Raw genomic sequence first — 21,343 nt, 5'->3', positions numbered from 1 at the left:
GGTGGCCACCGTTCAGGCAGTGACTCCAAAATTGGCGTTTGACTTCGGAGACTCGCCGTTGATGGAGGAATGGAAGGGGAGACTGCAGACCAAGCTGGAAACCCGGAGGGAGGTGTTTTCCATAAGTGATATGGACGTGGGGTGCAGTCGCAGTGCCCGCCATACCATTCGACTGAATGACACAACGCCGTTCCGTGAACGGTCCCGCCGCATAGCACCCTGAGATGTGGAAGAGGTGAAGAGGCTATTGGCCAAAATGGAAGAGGCCGGTATCGTTCAAGGATCACGAAGTCCCTACGCCTCGCCTATCGTAGTTGTACGCAAGAAGAATGGGACTGTACGTCTATGCGTGGACTATAGGACATTAAACAATCGCACTGTACCTGGTCAGTACACCCTTCCGCGAATCGAGGACCTCCTGAACGCCTTGACCGGGAGTAAGTGGTTCAGTATAATGGATTTGCGATCTGGGTACTACCAAGTACCCATGGACTTGGAAGATCAAGAGAAAACAGCTTTCATCTGCCCGTTAGGTTTCTACCAGTTCACGCGTATGCCTCAAGGGATATGTGGAGCACCGGCCACCTTTCAGCGGTTAATAGAGAAGACTCTATGGGACATGAACCCGCGAGAATGCCTGATGTACCTGGACGACATCATAGTGTTCGGGAAGACACTGGAAGAGCATGAGGAGCGGCTGTTGAAGGTGTTGGATCGACTTCATCATGAGGGACTTAAGCTATCTATGGACAAATGCAAGTTCTGCCGCACGTCCGTGACATATGTGGGCCACATTGTATCGGCGGAAGGGATATCCACAGATCCGGGGAAGATAGAGGCGGTGGTGAATTGGCCAAGACCCAACAACGTCCAGGAACTACGGTCCTTCCTGGGGTTTTGCGGGTATTACCGCCGATTTGTGGAAGGTTATTCACGTAAAGCTAAAATCCTGAATAACCTCTTAAAGATTTACCCTGAAGACACCGGGAGGAAAGCTACCTCTGCACAAACACCCTTTGTGGATAAATGGACCCCTGCCTGTGAATAGGCGTTCTTAGGATTAAAGACCAATCTAACGCACGCCCCGGTGTTGGCCTATGCAGATCCCGACCGGGAGTATGTCCTGCACGTGGATGCCAGCTTCAACGGCTTGGGGGCAGTGTTGCATCAGAAACATGACACCGGACTGCGACCGGTGGCGTATGCTAGTCGAAGCTTGACCCCAAGTGAACAGAACTACCCAGTCCACAAGTTGGAGTTTCTAGCCCTCAAGTGGGCTATAGTGGACAAGTTACATGACTATCTGTATGGTGTTCAGTTTGAAGTCAGGACTGACAACAATCCTATGACTTACATCAAAACGTCGGCAAAACTAGATGCCTAGGTCACCGTTGGCTAGCGGCCCTGGCAAACTATCGGTTCAATCTCAAGTACAAACCCGGACCCACCAACATAGGGGCAGATGCACTGTCTCGGAGACCTGGGCTCCACCCTACTGCTGATGAAGAAGTGTGGGAGGAAATTCCGGGGCTGGGCATACGTGCAATGTGTTCTCTCGCTGCAGTGGTTGACGATCGGGTGGCATTTTCGGAGTTAAGACTAGTAGACTCGCTAGGGTGTCAGTCCAGAGCAGTTCCCAGAGCGTACCGACATCCCGAAGGGATGAATATCACGGAGGATAAGATTATTTCATGGAAGGAATTGGTACAGTATCAGATTCAAGATCCAGTAGTTGAACTAGCTCGTCAAGCCTTGCAACAGGAAAACCCTTTCCTACTTAAACAAGCTCCCCGAGAACTGGTAAACTTATTAATGAAGGAGTTCGGTAAATTCGAACTGGACAACTGCCTATTGTACCTGGTTGTACCGTACCACAATCATCCCGACCAGGCGACAGTTATTCCTGCCCCAGATTCTAAGAGGCATGGTACTCTGGGCGCTACATGATGATCATGGTCATCTCGGCATTGACAAAACGTTTGGGTTACTTCGTGATCGATTCTATTGGCCGAAAAGGAGAGAATCTGTAGAGATACATTGCCGGCAGTGCACTCGTTGTATACAGAGGAAGACACTCCCCACCCGGGCGGCCCCCATGGCCCATTTAAAAAGCTCCGGCCCCATGGATTTGGTGTGTATGGATTTCTTGTGTATTGAGACACGCGGGTTATCGGGAATGTGCTGGTGATTACAGACCACTAAACAAGATACGCCCAAGCTTTTCCTACCAAAGACCAACGGGCGGTGACAGTGGCTAAAGTGCTGTGGGAGAGATACTTCATTCATTATGGACTCCCGAATCGATTGCATTCTGATCAAGGCAGGGACTTCGAGAGTACCCTCATTCGAGAACTGCTGAAGTTGCTGAACATCACCAAGTCGCGAACTACCCCGTATCATCCGCAAGGGGACGCTATGCCCGAACGTTTCAACCGCACCTTCTTGACATGTTGGGCACTCTGAAAGGCTCTCAGAAGACTGAGTGAAGTAAGCACGTAGAGACGTTGGTGCATGCTTACAACTTTACTCGACATGAGTCTACAGGGAATACTCCGTACTTCTTAATGTTTGGACGAGAAGCTAGGCTGCCAGTGGATGTGCGACTACGGATATCTACCGATGGGGTATCCAATAGGACGCATTTTCGATATGTGCAAAGGTTACAAAACAGCTTGCAGCAGACCTACAAATTGGCTGAGAAGGCAGCGGCGCAATTAAATGCGAGTAATAAAAGGCGCTATGATCACAAGGTGCGACATAAAGAAATTCGCCCAGGAGATGCGGTTCTCCTCCGTAACTTGGGTATCCTGGAAAGCACAAACTGGCCAATCGGTGGAGAGATGGGGTGTATGAAGTGGAATCACAGATGCCTGGCCCCCCGGTATACCGCATCAAGGACTCCGAAGGCCGGGTAAAGGTATGGCATAGAAACCATCTCCTTCCTATACCTCAAGTAGGGGATAACGAATTGGAAGTGCCCACTGTTTCACTTGATGGAGAAGCTGATAGTACAGAGGATGGCCCAGAGACTGTAATAAATGCCACCTCTGAGAATCCTATGGAAGGAACCTCCCAAAGGGGCCTTCCGACCGCGGGGGCATCTCCCGAAGGAGCAACAGATAAGGAGCCCCTTGGTCCAACAACAGATATGCTGACTCCCGTGAGCCAGCCACTAGACCCGCAGAGCCCATGCTTTGTGCCCCAAAAGGACTGTGTAGACATATTGAGCCCCTCAAGGGCAGAATTTGAAGTGCCAACTGAGACTTGTTACTCTCCCAATGAAGTAGCCGAAGAGCAACTTCGCAGAATCCAAAGAACTGGTCAACCTCCAATGAGGATGGCTTACGATCAATTCGGGGCACCCCATTATGAGGCTCAGCAATGGGCTCGCCATAAAGTGAGATCTGTAATTGGCATGTTCAGTGAAATTTATAACCTCATGTAGAGTATATAGAATAAGGTGTACAAATGTGTAAATATGTTATGGTTACGTTCCCAAGCGGGGACGTTGTATTCTGCGAGGTGGAGAATGTAGGGATGTGTTAGGTTGCTTTCCCTTTTTGCTGCAGCGCATCTCCAGAGGAGTGTTAGAAGGTTCCGCGGTGGCCCGACAGCATAGGGCGCCGCCATGTTGTTGCGCAATAGTAAGGGGCACTGTCAGAGAAGAGAGAGGTCGCGCATGCACGGGTGCAAGTGCGCGAAAGGCGAGCCAATAATTATAGAGACTCGGCCAGTAACTACAACCCCCAGGAGCCTTAGCGAAGTCACCTGATGCCAGGGAGCAAATGGGAGGGCTGGATTCGTGGGAGGAAGGAAAGGGAAGCGTGGGGGAAAGGCCACGCTAGACAGAGGGCACCGGAGGAGCAAGGGAAGAGGTAGTGTGGGTGCAGGGGGTCCGTGACCCACCTGCATAGGTTAGATCTTCCCTGTAGGCCCTAAGAGATTCCCTGAGTCACAGTAGGTTGTGGTGCTGCAGGGGCGCCCTGTAGTGATAGCGACATCACCCCTTACTGTATACCAGATAGGGACAAAGTGTGCAGAGCTGCGATTGCTGCTAGTCGTCTGGGACCAGGCGGTTGAGCATCGTGACATCAGAAAGACTGCGCTGGATCGGCGGATCCTTTTTGAAGTTATTACCGGTCACCACAGTGACCGGAAGGTATTTACTAAAGTGCACCAACACCGGTCAACAGGCGCTGATCCCGCCTTAGGGAACACTCTTTGGGGACACTAAGCGGAGTGGCCAAAGGACTGAGCCTAAATACATATTACAGTACATGGACATGGTGTGGGGGCACGCGGTGACGGGACAGAGACATTACTCCTTAAGAGAGTGGACGAGCCACTAGCCTTATAAGAATAGTATAAGATATGAATGTGTGATATGTGTTCTCGCTATGATTAAGTAATAAGGGTTTATTCTTGCGTTCCAGTAAAACAGTTCCAATCATATGTGTGTTGCTATTGTTCTTACCCAGGGGAATCTTACGCAATGGGAAACCTGGGTAAGTGGAGGCGCTGCCAATAAGATACTTAGTACCCCAGGCTCCCAGTTAGCGGTGGCCCAGATCTCCTGGAGCCCACAGGTGTGTGCAGTACTCGTAGTCACTCTAGAGCTTAGGAAAGAGGGCTACATATATATATACAGTGGTGTGAAAAAGAAAGTACACCCTCTTTGAATTCCATGGTTTTACTTATCAGGACATAATACCAATCATCTGTTCCTTAGCAGGTCTTAAAATTAGGTAAAAACAACCTCAGATGAAAAACAACACCGTGTCATGATTTATTTAACAAAAATAAAGCCAAAATGGAGAAGCCATGTGTGAAAAACTAAGTAATTGGTGTTACAATACATCACTTAGTTACTGAATTAGTAATTGGTAATTATTATTCCAAAAGATCAATCTCCTTTTTTTCTCCTAACATGATAATACTTTTTTTGCTTAAAATGTTAAAACTATTGTAACAGAATAAAAGAAGAAAAAGAGCCCGATCTTCGTGTATTAACGTAAATAAAATTTAATAAAACATTGACATCACGATTCAATACTTGACGGGGATTGCTTTCTAGCTAATTACATTCAGCTTCAGCAACTTGTTTTTGTTGAAAACAAATTCTTACTTGGATTCTATATCAACACAGCCCATGATTTTTGCATGTTAAATTAATACAGTATACAGTATTACATGGTTTAGCTTTTCATTTCTTGTTTGCTAATTTTGACATAAAATATGTAATTATTATTTTTCTTTTCTTTGCAGGCCATGCTGTAAGTACCATGGGTTTCTGTCTTACGTTAATTAAGATAAGTAACTTTTTCCTTCCTGTATATTTTTATTCGAACACCAATAATTTATACCATGTGGAGCTTTTCTTGAAATGATGTATGAACTGCAAATGTTGCTAATCAAAGGTGTAACTGGATTTCCTTGAGGGTTTTGCGAAAATTAACCTACAAATTTTTCATTTGTACAGCTTTTTCTCCCTAATTAAGTTAGCAGCACATATATTATATAAAAAGAAAAAGGTGTGTACACCAAAGAATAGGAAAAATTGATAAAGCTTTGAAAGTACGCTAGTGAGGAGCTCTGGAAGTTTTGGGTTTCCTACCAGACCCCACTCATGATGGCTTAAAAAGTATGTAACCGGGCACACTCCGAGCATGTTCTTATATTATTTATTCACAAACATGCAGAAAAAAATCATAAAGAAAAATTTACTATTCCACAAAATTGTTAGTTTACCATACAAAGTACGCAGGAGCTACGTAAATAATAGTCACATACAGTAGCTCCTATAAAGCTTTTTTCAGAGGTGAACATGGTTCCACAGTACTGTAAGTGATGCTTGTATCCTCCAAATGAAACAGTCCCTCCAAAATGTTGCAGGTCTCCAGACCCTTTGAGTTCAGGTGAGCAGAATTTGTGTGTGTATAATGGCCGGTTTACTCTTTATAGGATGCTATAGTAGTCCTTCATCCTCTTGACACAAACATTCAGACATAGGATATGACATCATAGTAAAGTATGAGCATACCTTGCTACGGATCCCCACTCAGGCCCCTTTTATTTGGTTCTTTCAGCATGTTTTTTAATAAATAATATAAGAGCATGCTCTCAGTGTGCCTGGTTACATATTTTTTTGGAACACATATTCACAGTTTGTGAATTGTGCTTGTGAATTCATTTTAGGAGTGAAGAAGTCATTTTCTAACCTCTCTTTGAAGAGTAATGTGAGAATGGTTTAAATAGACCACAATGTCTTAACTGTGAAGCCTCTAGCAATACAGTACAAATCTAGTAATATGACAAAACATTTACAGCAAGCCAATGCAGTTCATTCATAACAGTACATACAAAAAAAGCATTTTATTATATTAACACCTATAACATATACTCTGAGAAAAAAGTAAATTATATAAATTAAAATATGGAGCCTATATTTAGGGGGTGGGGGGCAAAGTTTTCATGTTTCTTTTCACAAGGGACAGTGTTTTGTTTTTGTTTTTTTTCTTTCACCCAAATAAAAACTTTGTAGAGTTTTGTGCAAGCAGCCTCTGAACAATCACAAAAGATTGAAAAATCATTCATTTTTTCTAGTAATTCCTATTCTAGAAAAGGTATCTTTTGCGTGGTATTTTTTTGCAACAGTTGTTGAATCCATGCCAACCCTTACTGATTTTCTGTGAGTTTCACTGATCTGAAGTTGGTCTCACTGATGTTTAGCATCAGTAGTGTCATAGACCCAGATACATCAAAGTCTGTTAAAGTGTGGGTAATATTGCACCCTGTAAAAAGCAATGCTTTACTAACCACTAAGGTGGGCAATGACGGGGGAGGGGTTGGGAGGGTATATTATTTATTTATATATGATTAATTCTTATATATTTTTTATGCAGCTTATCATTGATAGCCACATTGGCAATCTAGGCCCCAATTGTCTTGGCCTAGGTAGCCACAATGACAATCAATTGTTTTATCGTTAAAATGTAATTTAACATTATTTTTAATGTTATGTTTTATATATATTTTCATGGCCAAAAAAAGAACTATTAGCTACATTTTGCTAATAAGGCTTTTGACCATTCGTCTACAGCAGGGGTGTGCAAACTGGGGGGCGTGATAGTTACAGAGGTCCCCCGCTATTCCCCAAAGTATGTAAATTAAATACCGGGGAGCGTGCGAGGCTCCTGTATTACTCACTTACCTTCTTTCCTACGGCTTCGGTGATGCGTCGCCATGGAAAGGCGGCATCAAATGACGCCGCGAAGTCATGTGACGTCACGTGACGTTACATGACCCAGCGGCGCCATTTGACGTCCCGTTGCCATGGTGACGTGACATCAAATGAAGCCGCTGGGTCATTTGATGCTGATACCAGGTAGGGGGGGGGGGGGGAGATGCAAGCACTGGGGCTAAGCAGGCAGGGGGGCGCAGGGCCAAAACTTTGCACACCCTTGGTCTAGAGTGAGGAGAGGTTTGATTGGGGGAGTGGGGATGAGTGATGGCAGGTAGTCACCCATGGGAGGGTGGTTAACCTATTGGTTACGTCAGCGGTTAGCAGCTACTATGATGGCTAAGCAGAGTAGTAGGTAATGTAGTTTAAATGCTTATATTAATCCCTTTGTAGCCCTTTGTGGTCAGCTAGTTATGAAAAATCATGACAAGTTGACTCGTGGGCTAATAAGGGGTTAATATTTACAGTATTTAAAGTGATATTTTATCATCTATTTCAGGTTGGTGTAGTTTATCTTAACTATGTATATAATGGCTGTCACAGGACACCAGGACAATTTACACCAGGGATCAATACACTAGACAGAAGTGCAGAGATGAACAAAAGTGAATTTATTGGAAAAACTTTCCACAAACTTCCAGTACATAAAAGACACACACAAACTCACCCAACTGGAGGAACTGGGGGAACAACCTAAAGTTCTAGGTGCGGGGACCTCCGTTCAGAAGCTTACCCTGATACATGTTCCAACTTGCGCCGCTGTCCTCTGTAGTATGGACAGCCCGGCCTTGCGCTGCACTGACTAGAAGTTTTAAATTCCCTGCCATTGCTTCACTCCAACCAATGCTGCACACACAGATCACAGCAACACTGGATGCTCCAGACCCTTGCACTGTGTCTCCTCAGTTAACTTCTACTAACTCCCTGTCAGCTCTTCCTTTACAGGGGCTCTGTCTGTTCCCTGTCAGCCTTCACAAGGAATATCAAGTCCAGAATGACTGTTGAGGCTGGGGAAAAGGTGTATTTATACCCCTGTCCCAGTCAGGGAGATGCCAGCTAGTCTGGGTAGGAACAATATTCATGGTCTCTGCACACAGCCCTAGATCAGGACAATGCTTATACAATCCCTTTCCACAGACAAACAATACAGATACAGCCCCAGGGCTTACAGCTTTCTTGCAGAACAAGTCCACTCAGCAGGTGGTCGACCTGTCCCTGGTTCCTGAACAACGGGCCTAATCCCATCAGTGTCCAGGTCTACAATACCAAACTCTGACGTTATTACAGCTCAGTTTGCAACCGAGAGTCCTACATGTTCCCACTCTTGATCATTGTTTCATATACTTTAAGAGGAACATGTATAGGACAGCTACAATAAACTTTACATACATAAATAACTACATCATATCAATGACAGGTAGAGGTAATGATGGGCTTAACCTTTATTTAAAAGCAGCCAAATCTACTCCTACTGTTATAATAGTCAATATACTGTAGGAAAGATAGGGCTAACACCAGCCTTCGAGCGGGTGATAACATATTTGCTATATTTCTGCCGTTAATCCCGTTCTGATAAATATCAGAACATGATTTATGGCTGTTAATACTCAAAAATGCAGTATTAGGCTTACTTTTATTGGATCCGATAATAAGTGGGTTATTTTCAGCTGTGCTACGTTGATGTATTCCACTATAAAAATAATGCACTTTTTTGGGTGGTAAAATCACATTTTTAGGTTAGTGCACTTTGATACATGCGGGCATTAGACTTATAAAAATCAGGACTTTTACATTAAACTACCATTTTGCTCTACAACGCTCAAATTCCACTGCTTTTGCTCCTTGGAGGTGATATCTCTGAATATGATTCGGATGCCTTCACCTTACTGACGAAACATGAATCATGAGGTATAAAAAAGATGGCAGATGCCTCTACCAATTTGTCTTCATATCTTGAGGTTGTTTCACTCTGCAGACTATACATTAGAGATGTGCACTTTTGTCTGTGAAGTTTGTGAATAAGATGAAATTTGCCTTATTTGTCATGCAAAAATGCACAAAAACTGCACGCTTTGCATTACAACTCTTACAATTACAATTTTTGCAAAAAGATGTGAAAGTCTGCCAACATTGGTAAAACATTTGATATTCGTGGTAATCTGGTGAAAAAGTTGCAACTAATTCTGTTTTTGTGCATTTCCGAGCAAAGTAAGCTGTTGTAAAAATGTTTTTTATAAAGGAGAAAGTTGCCCTAAAAATTAGCAATGCTCATTTGAAGACATTTGCACATTTCTACTATACATCCATAGTTTTTAAAGAGGCAATGCAAGCCAATTATTATTATTATTATCATCTTCCCATTTATTTAATACTGTACAGAATTGAAGTAGGGGGTCACCGGAGCTGAACCCCATTCATTTCAGCTCCGGCGGCCCCCTGCTTCCGGAGATACTTACCTCCACAGTTGATGCCAGTAGCCACTTGAGGGTTCCCTATACAGTATGTCTGCTTTTCAAAGCTCCTGGGCCCTGCGGGCCAATAGGAAGCTGTGACGTCATCAGATCCGGCTTCCTATTGGCCCACGTGATGAGGAAGCTGAAAACTGCAGAGATACTTGCACCCCCTTCGTAAGTAAGTATCTCCGAGAGCAGGAAGTCTCTGGAGCTGAAATGAATGGGGTTCAGCTCCGAAGATCCCCTGCTTCAAACCTGTATTGAAAAATGAAGAAGATAAAAACAAATAAAGAAAACGAATTGGATTGCAACTTTAAGAGGTCAGGCATTTTCTGATTCATTTCATCACTGAGAAAAACAATACCGTGCTCATTATGTGTTTATGGTCCCTTTGGCAGCACAGTAGTCAGATAAAGATACAAAAAACAATAATATGCCTACAGCTTTTCTTATGGAAACCAAACATTACAATCAAGCGTAACTTAGTGGCTTCCCATGAAAACTGAGATGTTGTACATTGCTAATTTCTAAATCTTAACTGTTATGTCTCTTCATCTAATCAGTAGTTATGTTACATATTTACCTTCTCTGTCCAATATCAGTGTCTGTAAGACTGAAGGAATGCATGTAAAGCTACAATTACAACTAATAACAATACATCTTAGTGGAAAAAGGGAGAAGTAATGTAATTTATATGGGGTTATATATATGTAGACACCTGCTATATTTAGTGTAATAAAATTATATAAACCTCCTGCTTTGCCGTTAAATTGTGTTTTAAATCTGTGCATGTTTATGTATGGACTATAAATGGATGTCCTGCAATAGTTTTCCTATGAGAAAGTACTTCCTAGAAACTACACTCACACCAGCAGGTCATGCAATGGTGACAGCCTGCAGTTTTATGTCCTTCTACCTGTAAGCTGATAGCCAGTCTGCAAGCATGTACTGTAGCCTGCACTGACAAATCAGAACTTTGTATTAAGAAAAAGTGCTTACTAACAAATATGAAGAAAATAAGCTTTCTCTTTTCTGGCTGCCGGATTCAGAGTAATCCATACAGCTGCAAGACAAAGGGATAGCAGAGAAAATTTGCTACTGAGAGACCACAGACCAGTGGTCTCGGGAGCCGTAGTAAAGCGTAGGTGAAAGGGAACACGACAATTCTAGGTGTGCCATGGATCAGCAGGGGCTAAGGATGTGCTGTTTGAAGGGCATGGGGCAGCAGGATTGGTTGAAGAGGGAGGGAGATTAGGAAGATAGTCACAGGGCAAGGAGATTCCTGGCAGTTGGGCGGGCACAAGGTACAGAGAACGTGACTACTTGCTGTGTGTATGAGTTTGCAGTCAAGCTAGTTGGGCCTATAGGTTTAGTTAGTGCAGAAGATGAACAGTGGTTGCAGGTTTAGTGTAGCAGAGGAGTTGTGAGGCAGGCAGTGAAATGTGGATGGTATAGAGGAGATGTTAGCTGTTAGTGGGGCTAATGAGGGGTCTGTGGGCAAGGGGTAGAGCAGGGTAGGACCAGGACTAGTAGTGTTTAGTTGCTGCCAGCTAGGAGCAGGAGGAGCCTCATCTACTATGTAACTACAGTATGTAACTATATTCATCAAAGGACAGAGAGGAAGGCACTCCATTTTGTTGTTTTGTAAATTGATTTCTACGTTTCGGTTCCCTATGGAGCCTTTCTCAAGATAAATGAAAAAGGTGACATAGGGAGTTGAAATGTCTAAATAAATTTGCAAAACCCTGGTCCTTCCAAACCTATGTGATTATGCAAGGATGTCACCACGCAAGGCAGACCTGCTCCACTGCTAAACCACAGACTGCCCTTGTTGCTGTTACCAGAAGAGAGGATATATACTGTATATATCTCTTGACAAATCACCCAAAAATCTACTCGCCGAACCAAAAAATCTACTCACCACCTAGCCCTGCCCCTAGTTCCACCCCCCACTTTAAAAAAATGGAATACATTCCTAATAAGAATTGAGTGGGTGGGTGGGTGACTGTAAGGAATCCGTTTCTGGTTTTGCTTGTAGCCTTGCAGATCTCTGCAGTTCACCTAATACTCCCTCTTGCAATCACTAGCACCTGTGCTGGCTTTCACTGAAGCCTTTGTCCTGTGCTCTGTCATTGGAGGATTCTCACACACCTCCCTCCTGTTATTGGCCCGTCGCCCTTTATATACTGCTCTCCCCACACTGCTTCACGGCCGAGCATAAATCCTTATGGACGTTACATGTGTTCTGCCACAAGCCCTCTGGCTTGTCTCGTGTGTTTATTCATTTTCGCTATGTTCTAGTTCTCATCCCTAAGTCCTGGTTCTGGTGGCCTGCTGTTGTTCGCTACGCAGAGGCCTCAGTTCTACCTGCCTGGATTCTGCAACCTGCTGCATTCTCCCTTAGCAGAGGTTACTATGTGGATCCCGTGGCCTGCTGCTCTCTCACTTTGCCGAGGCCAGCTTTGGACTACTGTGCTGAAGCATTGGTTTACCAGTGCTGCCTGGTGGTGTGCCCACTCCGGTCAGCCTTCTCCTTCCTGAGACCGGTACCATGGGCCGTGGTCACCACTCGCGCAGAACCCGCTCATGCCCTACAGCTATTACGCTGAAGCAGGACCTGATTTCCTGTTGCCGAAACTCCGCTTGGATAACGTTTACCCTGATGTCTTCTATCCTGACCCTGGCTCGTCCACTGACTATGCTGCTCTCCAGTTCCGACCCTGGCTCGTTTGACTATGAATTTTGCATTCCGGATCAGCCTGCGCAGTCTAAGGTCTGTGCTTATATAAACCCACCTCAGCCACGCGGTCCGACCCTGGTTTGTGGCAAGCACAACCGTGACAGTGACTGACTTGACTGGGTGGGTGACTGACTGGATGGGTGACTGACTGAATGGGTGACTGACTGGATGGGTGACTGACTGGATGGGTGACTGACTGGATGGGTGACTGACTGGATGGGTGACTGACTGGATGGGTGGGTAACTGACTGGGTGGGTAACTGACTGGGTTGGTGGGTGACTGGGTGACTCATGGTGGGTGGGTAACTGGGTGACTGACAGTGGGTGACTGGGTGGGTGGTTGACTGACCGTGGGTGACTGACCTTGACCAGGCGACTGACCTGCACCGGATGGGTGCTGCTTCCCTGCGCAGGGTGCTGCTTCCCTGTTCGCTGCCTACCACATTGGGAGTGGGGGGGAACGAGGAGTGAGTCCACAGGCAGCATATGCGGCACTTTCTTCCCCCCCCCCGGTCCCCGTGGCTGCTACCTGGAGCGGGAGGTAATGAGTGGGGAGAACAAGGTTGGCGTGTGCTTACCACGGCACATCCCCCAATGGCCCATGTTGCTTGGGTTCCCATGTGGGCAGGGAGCGAAGAAGGGGTCCGGCGATTGGCAGGCAATTGGGAGAGGGGCCAACCGCCAGATGCCACTCATCCCAGCCCTGCAGGCTGGACACCATGTGCATACGTGCCGAGACCTCTGCGCATGCGCACCTGGGATCTCCGGCCGGAGTATTCTTTTGCGCATGCGCCAAGCCCAAAGACCCAATTGCGCCACCCCACCTCGCCAGCGGGCAAAAACCAGTCGTGTGTGTGTGTGTGTATATATGTATATGAGATAGACACACATCTATATCTATATATACTATTTGGTATAGAGAAGAGGAACATAGGTGTGTCCATTAATGCTTAATTTATTAATAAAAAATATTTTACCATGAAGTAATACATTGAGAGTTACCTCTCATTTTCAAGTATGTCCTGGGCACAGACTTAACATGGTTACATTAAAGGAAAAGAGGTTATAGAGTCAATTTACAGACATTTCATGGACATATAGTTGGAAAATTGGTACAGCGGAAAAAGACCTTGTGAGTTTCAGATTGAAGTAGAGAAGCTTTAACATCACCAAACATCAACGAACACCAGCAAATGACTCATACCCTTTAGCTGCCCTTTGGCTGCACCAATGACTGTCTGCCTTTGAGGCGACACAGATATACACTGAAGGGGTTCAGAATAAATGCAGCTGCGAATACAATAGTCTTTGTCCTCTTGGCTCATTAACATTCCAGTGGGTGGCGTTGACGTTCCACAAAGTACAAGCAAATGTTAATCCTTAGCACTCTGGTTCTGTGCAGAGGGGAGAAGTTCTTGGGATGCCCCATCAGGTGCCCACTTTTGGGGCGACGCAGATGTACACTGAAGGGGTTAGGAATGAATGCAGCTGCAAATACAAAGTTCTTTATGAAACACACTGCATGCCTTTATAATTGACATGGTTACTAGGGGATTATTACTAGTAGTACTAATACCTTTCCTTGTATGCCAAAGGCCTCAAGGGGCAGTTGTGATGTGGGTTAACCCCTTATATGCCCTAGCTGATAGTAAGGCATTCAGTGAAAAGCTAATGTGTAGCTACCGAGTCCAGCGGGGAGATGATTAATCACAGCCTAGGGTGATACACCAGTTTTCACCTGGCTCGTTAGCAGTGTTTAAAAGTCTGGAGCACAGCAGGCTAGGGGATTTCTGAACCAGGGAGGTACACTCCCTGGACCGCTCTAAAAACCATGCCGCTTTGGGATTCTTCCCCCCCCCCCACACCCAAAGGGGCCCAAAGACAATCAGAGAAAACTTTGTGCTTTTTTGCAACAGTTCCTGCAACAGCTTGCGCAACAGGAGTACGATGAAGAAACAAATGCAGAGGTGACGAAAATAAAGAGCTACAAATTCAGGTGGCAAAACAAGGTACACTGCATTGGATAAAGCAACAAACACCAAAGGCTGACTGGGGGAGGGGACTGCTACAGATGGTAACCCAAACAAGGTACTGATTCTGGGAATAAAGTCTGCCTCGTTAGTCTTAAAGTCTATCCCATCAGTCTTCCCTGTGCGGGGAAAAAAAACCAAACATGGGTTTTTTAAATGGCGACTCAGCAAGAGTAAATCATTTACAGACATACCTGCAAGAGGTACGAACTCTGCAAGTAAAGTCTGTCACACCTGTATGACTACCAGCTATGATTATAGCATATACAGAAAAGTATTGATGCAATTGCGCCGCCCGGTCAGTGTGAAGAATACACCTAAAAGTGCCAGAATAAAATGTGTGTATTCTGTAATAAACCTGGCTACATGAAAGAGTCCCTTCAGGCCTTATGATGATGAGGATGACTCCTATGTAATCCCAGCGACAGTGAGACTCACCAGCAAAATGCCCATAGGACATTGGGGGTGCCTGCACCCTAAGCACATGAAGAGTCATGTCCCAACAACTGAATTTGACCGGTGGTAGCAAGAACAGGACCAGCTGAACGCCGAATATTTCCGCCAGCTACTGCAACTGCAAACCAAGCATGGTCGGTGCAGTGAAACTGCACTCATTTCAAGCAATGAGTGTGATCTCTGTATGTTTGATGCCTTGTGGCTTACCAAAACAAATAAAAGAAAGAAGACAAAGAAAAGAGATTTTCAGGTTATCGTGGAAGTTGTAGAAACATTCAGAGATGACCTGGCGATGTCAGAAGGGAGACAAGATATTCTGCAGCCTAGAGTGACTGGCTGATTCATTCCAAGAATGGTGGCATCTCCATAGGGCCCAAGGCAGAAGTCGTGTATCGAGAAGAAATATCAATCCGGTTCTGACAGTGAGAATCCCACAACAAACAGTGCCAGCGGAGCGGAGCCGGAACAAATACGTGACGGTCCCTTGAGAGGCACTGAAAATGCCCAGCAAACTACCAGACATGACAGCGATCTCCTATGTGAATTATTGGAAAAGAAGAAAGAAGCTAACGTCGAGCTTATAAGTGGTCTGTTCACAGTCGCCTTTGAGTGTCGCTTGCATAGTGACTTGGAGGACCTGATGACTAGGCTGGAGATGGCAAAGGCTACTGCTACCACCAGAGAAGAGAAACAGAGTCACTCTGCCAAAATTATTGTTGACTGGAAGCACAAGTATGAGGTACAAGCAGAGCTGGGAGTCTCTCAAAATGAATTTCACAATTCCAGTACAGAACTGTAAGTCTCTCAGAAAGAGGTTCACAGTCTCAGTACAGAGCTCGAACTCTGCCAGAAATAGGTTCGCAGTCTCAACATGGAACTGGAATTCTCAGGTCAGGAGGTCAGTGGTCTCAGCACAAAGGTGTGTAAATGGGAGAATGACTATGAAAAGAACCTGAGTGGTTTAGAGGTAAAAAGAGAGACCAGAAACCTGAAAGAGGAGGTTTTAGAACTGACTGACCAAGTTAGTGAAAGAAAGAAGATTCACATAGTTAAAAAGGCTAAGAAACTAATGGAACAAGAAAAATAAGAAGTACAGTTAGCATTGAAGGAAGCAGAGGACGCCTTGGAGCTGGAAAGAGGCGAGTCGCTATGTTTCCCGTTAGAAGAGCAGACTTTGAAAGAAGAGGAGAAGCATTCTAACGTCATAAATACCACAGAGCTTTTATCCAATTAAGGATGGAGAGTGAAAGTTATCTGTGTAGACGCATAAAACTGCAACTGTCGTCATACAGGTTGCCTATAGAGAAATGAAAGCTTGTCATCTTTATCGCCAGAATAAAGCAGCCTGAATTCTTCCGTTAATATGGAGAATGCAGCGACAAAGAAGTATGAACCTTTGAAGCAATGTGTAGTTTTGGTCAAATCAAATGTTAGAAACTATCTGCAGCAAAGATACTAAAGGAAGGTGAATGAATCTGCTTGTGTGCTTCAGTCCAGATATAAATGTCTGTTTATTTAACTCTTGCGTTCTGCCTGTTGTTTTGTGATCCCGTATAGTCTGTTCCCGTACCGACAATGATTAATCATATAATATAAGAAATACAACCTCTAGGCACTTTTTGTTATTTCTACGGTGTCTACATTCTCTATTTCCACATGACAATCCCTTGACAAAAGAACTAACTAGAACTCATACACATGATAGTTCCAGATGGCAAGAAAATAATCAATATTTGTGCAATATACCTTTTCAGCCCTGTATTTCTGTTTATATGTGTTCAGTACTGTTATTTGTATTGTATTGTATTGCAAAACCATATTAACATATTTTTAAATAGTAAAGCAAATGTACAGCTTAATAGTCATCTTTATTTTAATTACCTCATTACTTCTACATTACCATACCCAACAAAATAGAGTATGCAGGTGTTACATATAAAATAATACATTCTTCTTTTAAACCAAAAAAATAAATAAACAATATAGCTCACCTGAGACATTCCCAAATTGTGAATTATTTTGTGGTTACAACTATTGTAGAGATGGGCGACTTAGAATATCCACGAATCAGTCTAAAACATGCACATTCAACTATATTTGATGAAATGCCTACAATACCACTAGCCCCCACTATTTGCACATTCATTCTACGGAAGGGCAGGGAAGTTATTTAAGAGCAGGGCAGTAGTAGAAGCAGGCACTCCTCCTGTTTTTCCCACCCATTCCTCCCTGTGGTTTTTCTGTTACATGCTGTTTGACTTTTATATTTACTTTAATTTGTAATTGGTAATACACTGTATATATATATATATATATATATATATATATATATATATATATATATATATATATATATATATTACAGTATATAGTATATATAAGGAGGTAAGCAAAATGAAAAGAAAATGATTAGAAAAGGGGAGATGTGTTGTGTTTTGCTTTTGTGAAAGCAGCTGGCAGCAGTTGATGGCTAAGTGGGAAATAACCTTGCCAGGTGGGCTCTGTATGTACAGTATGACAATGCCTAGTTGACATATTTATTGGCCAGAGAGCAGGACTTACTACTGTATGTTGGTTAGCAAAGTGCAATACTCAAATGTGATTGAAAGGGGGTTTTCAGCTGTGTTTGACTATTGGCTTATTTGTATTAACGTCTCTAGCATATTACAAATGCTTTGCCATCATGTCCTTGAATTACTTTACAGATTTGTTAACTTCACTGTTTAATCACTACAGGGGCAACCAGGACGTGACGGTTATCCGGTAACTTAACTTTATGGTTTCTTTTTCTCGTTGGTTCATTACTTACTTCTACCATTCTTCTTTTTTTTCCATCTTGCTGTTGTATGTTATCTATAATAAAAAAGGTGCCATTTAGGAATCGTTTTGGATATCTTTGTCTGGACACTTCAAAACTGTAACATAAATTTGACCTTGGGGTCACTTTCAATGAATAATTATCATATTAATACATTTCAAGGGGGTGAATAAAAAAAATCCTTGATTTAAAAAGTGCTGCAAAATCACCACTTGTAGTGGTGTACAAATTCAGTTGTATTTTTTTTCTATAAGGAAAATATATATTTTGGAATTCATTAAAGAATGAGGTGGTGTAAACCCCCTTTTAGATGTACTTCAAATGTTAAAAACCCCATGGACAAATGCTTTATCCTTCCCTGCAATAATATTTAATATTTTGTTATTTGGATGGGATTAGGGCACAGGAAGGAGAATACTGTAAGTGTCAGAAGTTATATCTACTCGAATATGGTGCTGTGATAAGCTGTTTGGGCTGCATTTGCTAAAGTGTGAGCCATACAAATGAATAAACCCTTATGACAGCGGTGCGCAAACTGGGGGGCGCGACCCACAAGGGAGGCGTGAGACTGCCTGCAGGGGGGGCGCAGGGTTTACAGAGGCCCTGCGCGCTTCCCGAAGGCACTTATAAGTGCCAGGGGAGCTGCAGGGCCTCTGTAAGCCTTTACTTACCTTAGCTCCGGCGGCTTCCTTCCCGCGTCGCCATGGCATTGCGACGTCAAATGATGCCACGATGTCATGTAACATCATGACGCCGGAGCGGAGGGAAGTGGGTTTGAGGTGGGGCACGGGAGTGAGGAGACCGTCGGCAGGGGGGCGCAAGGAAAAAAGTTTCCGCCCCCCTGCCTTATGGCATCAATTCACTAAAATTCAACCATGTGAATGGCAAGCTATATCACATGACATTGGTCATCATTCATTCATTCAATCTATTTAGTAAACTTTTATATTGCCAGTGATAAAGCTAAATAGATAAATGTTGCTTTTTTTGTGTGCTGTGTCTAGCTAATGTTTTTGTTGTGCGACACGTAATGAAAAAAAATGATGCATCCATATGCTATTGAAGTATGCTACCCCACTCCTGCAGAGGTCCAAACTAATTGTCATGGTTTTACAACTCCCTCCGAACTACAACACAATTTGTTTAAAATCTTAAAGCCCTGAATGCCCTATAATGCATGTGAGGAATAAGATAGGAAGATTTAAAATATATATATACTGTATCTCCACCCTTATAATAAGACTTAATTCAAAAGGTTTTTCTCATATTTGACTCTTACAGGCCTATACAAAAACAAGCAATACTTTATTCTGCTTACTGTATATTACTAATAAGACTGCTTGGCTTGCATCGTTCTTCAATCTAAAGCAATTCTTGTCCCTCGACAAACCGTTCTCAACATTGGCTGAAAAAAAAAGATCCTCAGTTACTCTTTATCTGTTTATTTGTGTTCCCTTTATATTGTCTTCTTTAATCTTCTTTCTAGGTGTCACCCCCTGTTGCATTGCACATGGTGGCCTTACACAAGCTTTAACATGGTTGCATGCCCCAGCATTAGCCTCAGACGACAGAGGAGAACTGAGGGTATAGATCTCCAGTAAAAAGAAAGAAAGATTAAACAGAGCAGAGAAGAAAATATGAAGACAAATAAAGAATCTAGAAGCAACCTCCGATCAATTTCTTCAATTAATGTTGATGAGTGTTTGTCATGCGACAAGGATAACTCTGAATTAAAAAGGCCTACCTAATAAAGTGGGCTAAGCTTTATTAGTAGGCCAAACATTTTGATGTTATATTTATGAGCATTCAACAACCAAAGCTAGGACCCCACTTGGATTGTAGGGCCATTGGAAGCCTGAAGATTTCCAAGATGTGTGGAGTAGTTCCAGTGTGGGTTGCAAAACTTCAAAGATTAGTCAAGACCTCTGCAAGAGGAGAGTCAATTGAAAAAAATAACCCCTTAAAGTTATATTGAGAAAAACTAGGACCTTATTTAGTAGGCCTACTAGGTCTTATTGGCACATAATTGGTTAACATTAATTTAAATGTTGTTTTTTTTTTTAATAATTTCTTGGATTGTTTATTGTTGTTTTATGTTTAGTTGACATCTAGGCTTAATAAGCATGTGTAGGCCATGGCTTGAGTTAATGTTCGGGATGGTAACGTAGGGTTTAAGTAGCTTATACTAATCGTATCACCTACAGATGTGTCAACGTCTCAAAACTCTGTTTGGGAAATTTTTTGCAAGTTCTTTGAGAAATTTAGGTATGTGCAAAAGTTTTACAAAGGTTTTTAACCACATATTTACTGCAATTTCACCAAGAAAGTTCTCCGTTTTCATTGCGCCAATTTTCACCAAATGTATGCAAACATAAGCATATATAAAAGCAAGCGTCAGTTCGGACTCCATTCCCATTTTTGCAGTCTTGTGGTACCATGCCCTAATGCCCTTGCTAACCTGAGGAAGAGTTTAGGTGCAGTTGTATTGCAGTTGACAGTGGTGCTAGAACATAGGGTGTCTAGGGATCTCCCAAAACCTATAGTTAATATTCAGGAGAGGATATTGCAGTTGGGACCTCACTAGTTCAGCACACCTCCTTGGGCCTGCTAAAAAAGATTGAAGCCAGCAAGATCCTAAACTTTATACTATCTCTCTTTATACTATCTCTCACAACTTGAGTTAATCGGTCAGACGCATCAACGCATCATCACTTGCACTCTATCAGTATCATTCCCACTACGAAGTTCCATCTCGAACTCCATAGGGTAATGGTATATTTCTGTGGCCTATTTTATGGCATTTTCAAAATGTAATGTCAAGCAAATTTGTTTAAAACAGGCACTTTCCCACCATAATTTATAGTAAATAATGTGTCTTTAAGCTTGGAGAATATATGAGAATATATAAGAACATTGACAACCTTGCAAAAATTTAGCAAGCAGTGCAAATTCAATACTTACCTGTTTTACGAGCTTGTGCCATGATGTCATGTACCTCCACAGCTACAGTACTAGGGGCTCAATATGTTTTTTATTTGTTGAGTGTATGTTCTATTTTTATTTGAGGTCCTTTGATGCCACATGGTACTGCAAGGTATTGTATTGCAATACTTGAGAGCACTTCAGTTTTGCTCCTTTATGTGGTTACAGTGCAAAAGTGTAGGAATTATGATAGTAAATATCTTAGAATGTCTACACTATTGTTTGGCACCCAGATTTAAGTTACGTAGTTTATAGTGGGGGATTTTTTATGAATATAGTAATGTAGGTGAATACCACATCAAATCAAAATTAATATTTTGCATTTCTATTTTTCAGAAACACTAAATTTTGTCACAAATGTACTGACCTAAAGTAAATCTTGCTCTTTTTCAAGTTAAAAATGGTCCCAAACATCAACTCCTGCTTTAATCAAGAGCAGCAGTTGGTGTGTACAGTTTATCTGTACTGGGGGTGAATGAGCGGTTTTGTAAACATTTTAATTACTTTTTGTATTTGGAAAATAACATATGCACATTTGCTTACTCACAAAGCTGGTACAAATTGTATTTATTTGCTTGTTCTGCTCAGTGATGCAGCGTAATGAGTTTTATATTTATTGCTATG

The sequence above is a fragment of the Ascaphus truei genome, chromosome 5 (assembly GCF_040206685.1).
Source record: "Ascaphus truei isolate aAscTru1 chromosome 5, aAscTru1.hap1, whole genome shotgun sequence".
NCBI lineage: Eukaryota > Metazoa > Chordata > Amphibia > Anura > Ascaphidae > Ascaphus > Ascaphus truei.
This window is presented reverse-complemented; position numbering follows the sequence as displayed.